This window comes from Cynocephalus volans, chromosome 2, assembly GCF_027409185.1.
Source record: "Cynocephalus volans isolate mCynVol1 chromosome 2, mCynVol1.pri, whole genome shotgun sequence".
Taxonomy (NCBI): domain Eukaryota; kingdom Metazoa; phylum Chordata; class Mammalia; order Dermoptera; family Cynocephalidae; genus Cynocephalus; species Cynocephalus volans.
In genome coordinates, this window is record NC_084461.1 from 71,889,246 (window position 1) to 71,900,151 (window position 10,906).

Here is a 10,906-nt window from a genome sequence, read left to right on the forward strand (position 1 = left end):
ATGATCCATGATATATGTGAGAAATTCAACAAAGATATAGAAACAATAAACAAAACAAAACAGAAGAAAAAACACATATCAGATGGGGAAGAGAAAGGAAGAGACATTAACAGCCTATGTAATGAAAATAACCGAAAACTTCCCAAGTATTGGGAGATATATGAGAGAGATGATTCCACAGATGCAAGAAGCTCAAAGATCCCCCAAAAGATTCAACCCCAAAAGGACCTCCCTGAGACACTGTAGTTAAATTGTCAAAAGTCAAAACCAAAGAAAGAATTCTAAAAACAACAAGAGAAAATTGCCAAATCACCTGTAAGGGAATCCATATCAAGCTAACAGCAGACTTTTTGACAGAATACCTATAGACCAGGAGAGAGTGGGATGACACATTCAAAGCACTAAGAATACTATATACAGCAAAGCTTTCCTACAGAAATGAAGGAGAAATGGCATACTTCCCAGACAAACAAAAGCTATAGCAATTCACCACTACAAGACCAGCCCTTCAACAAATCCTCAAGGGAGTACTACCTCTCTGGAATCAGAAGAATGATACATTATCACCATAAATATAAAGAGAAAGAATGAAAACCACTAGATGAATAGGTACAAGAAACAAAAAGAGAAAGAAAAGGTATCTTATCACTACCAAAAAAAAAAAAAAAGCTAATATAAATAATAAAAGGGAAAGAAATATGATATAACCATAAAGAAATTAGTAAAATGGCAAGAATAAGGCAGTACATTTCAAGAAAAACCCTGAATGTAAATGGATTAAATTTCCTACTTAAAAAATATAGACTGGCTGAATGGATTAAAAAACTAGACCCAAATATATGCTGCCTGCAAGAAACTCACTTCACCCATAAAGACATGCATAGACTACAAGTGAAGGGATGCAAAAAGATACTCCACACAAATGGAAACAAAAACAAGGAGGAGTTGACAGATTTACATCAAATAAAATAAACTTCAAAGCAACAACTATACAAAGAGACAAAGAAGGACACTATATGATTAAAGGATCAATGAAACAAGAAGATATAATAATCATAAATACATATGTATCCAACACTGGAGTACCCAGATAAATAAAGCAACTCTTACTGGACCTAGAGGAAGAGATAAACCCCGACACAGTAACAGTTGGGGACTTTAACATGCCACTGTCAGCAATGGACAGGTAATATAGACAAAAATTAGTAGAGACATATTGGATTTAAACACCACTTTAGACCAAATGGATCTGACAAACATTAATAGAACATTTCATCCTACAACTGCAGAATACACATTCATCTCATCAGCACAAGGATCATTCTCCAGGATAAACCACATGTGAGGCCACAAAGTAAATCTCAACAAATTTTAAAATATTTAATGCATATCTAGTATATTTTCAAACCACAATGGAATAGAGTTAGAATATCAACAAAGACAAAAAACTCTTTAAACTATTCAAATACGTGAAAATTAAACAACATTCACCTGAACAAACGAGTGAAAGAATAAAGAAGGAAATGAAAAGATTTCTTGAAAAGAACAAAAATACAAGCACAACTTTCTAAAACCTATGGGATAATGTAAAAGCAATACTAAGAGGAAAGTTTATAGAAATAAATGCTTACATCAAAAGAATAGAAAGACTTCAAATGAACAACCTAACATTACACCTCAAAGAAACAAAAAAGCAAGAACAATTCAATCCCCAAATTTATAGACTGAAAGAAATAATTAAGATCAGAGCAGAACTAAATGACATAGAGACCAAAAAAAGATACAAAATATCAATGAAACATAAAGTTAGTTTCATGAGAAGATAAACCATTAGCTGCACTAACTTAAAAAAGATGAGAGAAGTCAAAACTAAGAAAATGTAAATGAAAAAGGAGACATTACGACTGATACAACAGAAGTACAAAGACTCATAAAAGACTATTATGAACAACTACACACCAAGAAATTTGAAAATGTGGAGGAAATGAATGAATTTCTCGACGTGTATAAACTACCAAGACTAAACCAAAAGAAATAGACAATTTGAACAGATCAATAATGAGCAACAATATTGAAGCAGTAATTAGTGGTCTCCCAACAAAGAAAAACATAGGACTACCTGGGTTAACTGCTGAATTTTACCAAACCTTTAAATAATTAACACCAATAATCCCAAAAAACTTGAAAGAGAAGCCATTCTCCCAAACTCATTCTATGAGGCCAGCATCACCCTGATACCAAAATCAGGCAAAACAACAACAAAAAACAACAAAAAAAAACAACAAAAAGAAAACTACAAACCAAAAACCTTGATGAACATAGACACAGAAATCCTCAACAAAATATTAGCAAACAGAATACCACAGCATATCAGAAATATTATATACCATGGTCAAGTGGGATTCATCCCAGAGATGCAAGGATGGTTCACAATACACAAATCAATAAATGTGATGCACCACATTAATAAAATCAAGGACAAAAACTATACAATTATCTCAACAGACACGGGAAAAATATTCAAGAAAATCCAACATCCCTTCATGATAAAGACTGAACAAAATAGGAAAGTATCTAGACACGATAAGAGCCATATATGAACCCACAGCAAACATCATGCTGAATGGAGAAAAGCTGAAAGCTTTTCCTCTAAGAACAGGGATAAGACAAGGATGCCCACTCTCAACACTCCTGTTCAACATAGTATTGGATGTACTAGCCAGAGTAATCAGGCAAGCAAAAGAAAGGTGCATCGAAACTGTAAAATAGAAAGTCAAACTGTCCTTGTTTGCGGATAACATGATCCTATATACACTAAACTCTAAAAACACTACCAAAATATTCCTAGAGATGAGAAAAAATTCAGCAAAGTTGCAGGATATGAAATCAATATATAAAATTCAGTAGTATTTTTATACAACAACAAACTAGCAAAAAAAAAAAAAATCAAGAAAGCAAGGCCATTTACAATAGCTACCAAAAGAATAAAATACCTAAGAATAAATTTAACCAAAGAAGTGAAAGATCTATACAATGAGAACTACAAAATACTACTAAGTGAAATTAAAGAGGACACCAAAAATGGAAAGACATTCCATGTTTGTGGATTGGAAGAATTAGTATAGTGAAAATGTCTGTATTATCCAAAGTGATCTACAGATTCAATGTAATCCCAATCAAAATACTAGTAACATTCTTTAGAGAAATAGAAAAAGCAATCCTGACATTCACACGGAACAACAAAAGACCCTGAATAACCAAAGCAAACCTGAGGGGGGGGAAAAAAAAAATAAGCCAGAGGCATTACACTGCCTGACTTCAAAATACTACTAAGCTGTAGCAACCAAAACAGCATGGTACTGGCAGAAGAACAGACACAATGGGAGAATAGGGAACCAAGAGATCAATCCATGTACTTACAGCCAACTGATCTTCCATGAAGGCATCAAGAACATCCACTGGGGAAAGGACCACCTTTTCAACAAATGGTGCTAGGAAAACTGGATATCCATGTGTAGAATTATGGAACTAGACTCATAAATCTCACCATATACCAAAATGAACTCAAAATGGATTAAAGACAAATATAAGACCTGAAACTATAAAACTCCTAGAAGAAAACATAGGAGAAACACTTCAGGATTTAGGAGTAGGCAAAGACTTCATGAATAAGATGAGAAAGCATAATCAACAAAAGAAAAAATGCACAAATTGGATTATATCAAACTACAAAGCTTCTTCATAGCAAAGGAAATAATCAACAGAGTGAAGAGACAATTTACAGAATGGTAGAAAATATTTATCAACTGTACATCTGAAAGGGATTATTATCCAGAATATATAAGGATCTCAAACAGCTTAACAATAACAAAACAAATAATCCAGTATAAAAATGTGCAAAGGAGCTGAATAGACATTTCTCAAAAGAAGACATACAAATGTCCAACATGTACATTTAAAAAATTCTCAACATCACTAATCATCATGGAAATGCAAATCAAACTACATTGAGATATCATCTCAACCCAATCAGACTGGCTATTTAAAAAAAGACAGAGAATAACAAATGCTGGCAAGGAAGTGGAGAAAGGGAAACCCTTGTACACTGTTGGTGGGACTGTAAATTAGTACAGCCATAAATGAAACAGTATGGAGATTTCTCAGATAACTACAGTTATAACTACCATATGATCCAGCAATCTCACTACTGAGCATATAGCCTAAGGAATGGAAATCATCATGTCAAAGGGATACCTTCACTTCCATGTTTACTGCAGCTTTATTTGCAATAGCTAAGATGTGCAATCAACCTAAATGTCCATCGATGGACTACTGGATAATGACTATGTGGTATATACACACAATGGATTACTACTCAGCCATAAAAAATGAAATTCTGACATTTGCAACAACATGGATGAACCTGGAGAGAATTATATTAACCGAAATAAGTCATGCACAGAAAGAGAAATTCCACATGTTCTCACTCATAAGTGGGAGCTAAAATAGGAAAGAAAAAAAGAAAAGAAAGAAAGGAAGAAAGAGAGAGAAAGAAAGAAGGAAACAACAATTAAAACAATGCATTAAACTTTTAAGAGGAGAGAATAGAACTGTGGTTACTACAGATGGGAAAGGGAGAGAGGGAGAGGGGTCAGTGAAAATTTGGTTAATGGACACAAGGAATGATTATGAATTGTAATGATGAATATGCTAATTATCTTGATTTGATGATCACATATTGTACATAAATATTGTAATCAACTCTGTACCCCACAAATATATATTATCAATTCTGTCTCAATAAAAAAATGAATGATGACAACTGCTTATTATGAGCGTTTGGAGAAAGTTAGCCAAAGCTTTAGCAGAAAGCTTTACCAGAGAGTCCTTCTGCATTGTGGCAGTGCTCCTCCTTATTCCTCTAAGAAAACAAGGATAATTTGGGGAGAGTTTTGATGGGAAATCATTAGACATCCACCTTACAGTCATAATTTGATTTCTTTTTGTTTTCTAATCTTAAAAAAATCTTTAAAGTGCACCCATTTTTCTTCAGTTAATAATGTAAAAATGAATCCACTTACAAGTTAAATTTCCAGGACCCTAAGTTCTTTAGGGATGGACTAAATGGTTGGTACATTGCTTACAACAGTATTTTAAATTTGATAAGGCTTATGTTGAAAAATAAAGCTTATATTTTTTGTTTTCATCTTGAACTTTGTATTTCTACAATCTTTTTGAAGTCTCCTTATATGTGCTAATTTGATTTTAATAATCATTAAACAATGTATATCAAATCATCGCATTGTACACTTTATAAACAATCTTTGTCAATTAAATATTTTAAAATAAAAACCAAAAAAAAAAAAATACCTTCAAGAAAAAAAAGATTGAGTACCTTACAAGTCTGTATAAATTAAAATACATGCTTTTGGTACATGGATAGACAAATTATGCATAAAAGATTTGGAAATAGTTCTTAATGCATAAAGGAATTTATGATAAAGGTGGGTAAAAAGAAGGCCATTTTAAGAAATAGTGCTGGAACAATTAGATATACATCTAGAAAAATATTAAATTCCTCACATCACTTAAAGAATAAATATCAGTGCATCTAAAATCTAAAAATAAAATATGATAAATCCATGTAACCATTATGTATTGCTTTCTAATCAGAAAATGTAGAAGAACACTGTTCTATGATTAAAAGCCATAATCCAGAAAGAAAAAGATCGATATATTAACTACACAAACAACCCCAAACTGAATGCATCATTTTTAAAAAAGTAAAATGAAGAAGATATATTTGCAATTTACACCACAAATGTTTAATATTCCTAATATACAAATTGTTTCTAAATATTGAGAAGGCCAAATAGCTCAATGAAAAATGGGTATAATGTAAAAATACACAGTTCACAAAATAAGAAATGCAAATATCCCCAATAGCATAAAAGTATGCTCAATCTAGTTTATTATAATACAAACAAAAATGAAAGCTTCATTGATATTGCGTATATAATCTATCAAATTTAGAATATTCAGAAGTCTGATAATATATTCTGCTTATAAAACTTCTTTGTAGGGAAGCATAAACTTTCTCACATTACTGGTGGAAAAGCGCAGTGGTACAATCACTATGGAGGTTATAATATTTAGCTAAATTATATATAAATACAACTTCTAGGAATCTGCTCAAACATAACAATGGCAAAAATATTAAATGTCTTATGCACATGGATATTCATTTTAACAAGAGCTTTTATATCACAGAAGTTTGACTGTTCAAAGTCTAATAATCCTAAGTAAAAATACAAGCAAAGAAACTAAACTGTATTCAGTGATATTGCTGACATTAATAATCTTGGTATTGCTCTTATAGAATAAAACAAGTAAATAATTACATAATTAAATAAATGGCAAGAACTTAGACTGATTTATAAAAGGAAAGAACAAAGCATTTATTTTGCTCTTCGTGTATGAACTATATTTCAGACAAAAAGTAGTTAGCATGGGAAAGTTATTCTTTCTAAAACTAAATTCCAGCTAATAAATGAAGAGAAAATAAGAAAAAGAAATGTATGCAATTCATGGGAATTACAATGTAAGATTACATTGGCAACACCTAAGCAAACTGACTAATTTTAATATGTCAAAATCTGAGACAATCAGACATTACGTACTTCCCAGTATGATATAATAGGAAACACATAACACCACCTACGATGTATTTTTGCTGAGAAAAATTCAACCTGAATCTTATCATGCAACTAAATCTACCTATCCATTTACAGGCAATTCCAGGACTAAAGAAACATGTTAAATCACCCAGTGAGGAAGTAATAGGCCAAATCCAGAATGTGGAAAACTTTAAAGGGCAAGCGATTTAGTCTTCAACAAATAAATGCTATGAAAAATAATGGATGATGGGAATACTACAGATTAAAGAAACTACACAAAGGGCACATTAACCAGATGCAATATTTGGACGTGATGTGAATCCTGATTTGATTAAACCAACCTTTAAATTGATTTTTTGAGTAAATCAGGCATATTTGAACATAGACTAGGTATCAGTTAACATTTGGTAATTACTGTTGATTTGGTTAAGTGTGATAATGTTGTTGCTGTTAGTTAACAAAAAGAAATTCTTATTTTTTAGAGATACAACATATTGTGAAATATTAATAGAAGAAATGATATGTCAGGGTTTTGCTTTAAAATAATGAAGCATTACTGAAACCTCCCTCCCCCCTCACTCTCCCCCCTCACTCCCAGCAACCTCATATCTGCTTGCTTGTTGTATCAGCTTCAAGGAATTGTAATTGTTGTGTCTTCTTCCCTCCCCCCCGGTTTATTTGTGTATTTATTTATTTATTTTTAGGTCCCACAAATAAGTGAGGACATGTCATATTTCTCTTTCTGTGCCTGACTCCTTTCACTTAATATAATTCTCTCTAGGTCCATTCATGTTGCTGCAAATGGCAGTATTCCACTCTTTTTTATAGCAGAGTAGTATTCCATTGTGTAGATATACTACATTTTCCATATCCACTCATCTGATGATGGACATTTGGGCTGGTTCCAACTCTTAATGGGTCACAATACTCAACCACATTGTATACTGACAAAATAAAATAAAATTGAAAAACAAACAACCCCCCCCCCCAAAAAAAACATATACAATAGACCACTTAAGGCCAGAAGCAAGAAAAACTGTGAAAAATTTCTTTAGGAAATTAGGACATTGAAAAGCAGCATGTATTTGAGGGAATTTAGAAAGGTATGGGTATGCCCATGGCAAAATATACACTCAGAAAAGACCAGAGAAGACCCGAAACTTTCATATTGGGCTGATTCCTAGGCTTAGGGAAAGACTGTCTAAGTGATGAAAAAGTGCCACAGCACAGATACAATCTGCAAAGACTGAGAGAGGTGTGTTATTTGTTTTTTGTTTGTATTAGCTTCTGAAATCCAAAGAAATCTCTGTTAAGCACTAGGTGAGCAAAGCTAAGGGACATAAACGTCAGTAGTCACATGCAACAAGGAATACAGTCTTTACAAATGTATTTTAGGAAAGTTACTAAACAAATGGACTGCTATTGCACTCAACAACTAAAAGCACTTAAAAGCAAACCATCAGGGAGAATCTAATTTATAGATTCTGAGAAGCAGAAAGAAAAAAGAATTTAAAAAGTGAACATAATCTAAGAGACCTATGAGACACCATGAAGCAAACCAACATATTTATTATGTGATTCCCAGGAAGAGTACAGAAAAATAAAGGAGCAGAAAGAATATCTGAAGAAATAAATGGCCAAACCTACGCAAATTTGATAAATCTGAGAAACTCAAAGAACTGTTTGTAGGATTAACTCAAATATACTCACACCGAGACACATTATTATCAATTTGCCAAAGTCAAAGAGAGAATCTCACAAGAAGCAAGAAAGAAGTGCCTTGTTACAGACAAGGGATCCTTATTAAGATTAACAGTGGATTTCTCCTCAGAACAATGGAAACAGGAATTTAGCAGTATTGACATATTTAAGGTGCTAAAAAATATTTCAAACTAGAATTTTAGATTTTTTTTGGCAGCTGGCCAGTTTGGGGATCCAAACCCTTGACTTTGGTGTCATAACACTACACTCTAACCAACTCAGCTAACCAGCCAGCCTTCAACCTAGAATTTTATAGCCAGCAAAATATTCCTCAGAAAAGTGAGGGAGAAATGAGGTATCTCTAGACAAACAAAAGCTGAGGGGGCCGAGCCCATGGCGCACTCGGGAGAGTGCGGCGCTGGTGAGCGCAGCGACCCTCCCGCCGCGGGTTCGGATCCTATATAGGAATGGCTGGTGCACTCACTGGCTGAGTGCCGGTCACGAAAAAGACAATAAAAATAAAAATGTTGTGCACGCTTTGGCAGCACATATACTAAAATTGGAACGATACAGAGAAGATTAGCATGGCCCCTGCGCAAGGATGACACGCAAATTCGTGAAGTGTTCCATATTTTTGAGGAAATATACAAGGAAATCAATGTCCTGAAAAAAAATGTAGCAGAACTTGCTGAACTGAAGAAGTTATTCAGCGAAATAAAAAACACAACGGAGAGTTTAACCAGCAGGCTTGTCGAAGTTGAAGAGAGAACCTCTGAACTTGAAGATGGGCTGTTTGAAATAACACAAGCAGACAAAAAGAAAGAAAAAAGAATCAAGGACATGGAAGAAAATCTGAGAGAGATATCAGACAACCTCAAGCGCTCAAATATCCGAGTCATGGGTATTCCAGAAGGGGAGGAAAAGGGAGATTCCATTGAAAACATATTCAACAAAATAGTGGCAGAAAACTTCCCAGATATAGGAAAAATCACAGATCTTCAGATCCAGGAAGCTCAACGATCTCCAAACGTATTCAACCCAAAAAGGCCTTCTCCAAGACATGTCATAGTCAAATTGGCAAAACTCAGAGACAAAGAGAGAATCTTAAAAGCTGCAAGAGAGAAGCGTCAAATCACCTATAAGGGAGCCCCAATCAGGTTAACATCAGACTTTTCATCACAAACCCTAAAAGCTAGAAAGGAATGGGATGATATTTTCAAAATACTAAAAGACAAAGATTGCCAGCCAAGAATACTCTACCCTGCAAGGCTATCCTTCCGAAATGAGGGGCAAATAGTATATTTCTCAGACAAACAAAAACTGCGGGAGTTCACTACCACATGACCACCCTTACAAGAAATCCTCAAGGGAGTACTGGGTTTGGTTCCTGAAAAATAACTACCACTGCCATAAAAACCTAAGAAAAATCTAAACCCGCTAGTACAATAAAAATGGCATTCATGAAGAGAAAACAAGCTAACAAAAACACTATCTACAACCTAAGGAACCAACAAACAAAGAAACCAAACAGTAAATCAGAAAGCAAGGAACAAAAGACACCTAAGACAACCAAACAACCAATAAAATGCTAGGAATAAATCAACACCTTTCAATAACAACTCTTAATGTTAAAGGCTTAAATTCCCCAATTAAAAGACACAGACTGGCGGACTGGATCAAAAAGCAGGACCCAACTATATGCTGCCTACAAGAGACCCACCTCACCCATAAAGATTCACACAGACTAAGAGTGAAAGGATGGAAAAAGATTTACCATGCAAACAGAAAAGAAAAACGAGCTGGAGTGGCTATTCTTATATCTGACAAAATAGACTTTAAACTAAAAACCATAAAAAGAGACAATGAGGGACACTACTTAATGATAAAAGGACTGATCCATCAAGAAGACATAACAATCATAAATATGTACGCACCCAATGTTGGAGCAGCCAGATTTATAAAACAAATTCTACTAGACCTAAAGAAGGAAATAGACACTAATACCATAATAGCAGGGGACCTGAACACCCCACTGTCAATATTAGACAGATCATCTAGGCAAAGAATCAGTAGAGAAACACAAGATCTAAACAAGACTCTAGACCAATTGGAATCGGCAGATATCTACAGAACATTCCACCCAACAACTTCAGAATATTCATTCTTCTCATCAGCACATGGATCATTCTCCAGGATAGATCACATATTAGGTCACAAATCAAGTCTCAATAAATTCAAAAAAATTGGAATTATCCCATGTATCTTCTCAGACCACAATGGATTAAAACTAGAAATTAATAACAAACAAAACTCTGGAAACTATACAAACACATGGAAATTAAACAGCATTCTACTTAATGACATATGGGTCCAAGAAGAAATCAAGCAGGAAATCAAAAAGTTTATTGAAACTAATGAAAACAATGATACATCATACCAAAACCTGTGGGATACTGCAAAAGCAGTATTGAGGGGAAAATTTATTGCATTAAACGCTCACTTCAGAAGAATAGAAAGATGGCAAGTGA

General features: G+C 33.9%; 1 non-coding gene across 1 annotated transcript; it reads left to right on the top strand.

Moving 5' to 3' along the window:
* The first annotated feature begins 8,907 nt into the window (after positions 1-8,907).
* LOC134371281 (U6 spliceosomal RNA) lies at positions 8,908-9,014 on the top strand. The gene has a single exon (XR_010022722.1). It is a non-coding gene; the product is annotated as a U6 spliceosomal RNA (small nuclear RNA).
* Positions 9,015-10,906: the final 1,892 nt, after the last annotated feature.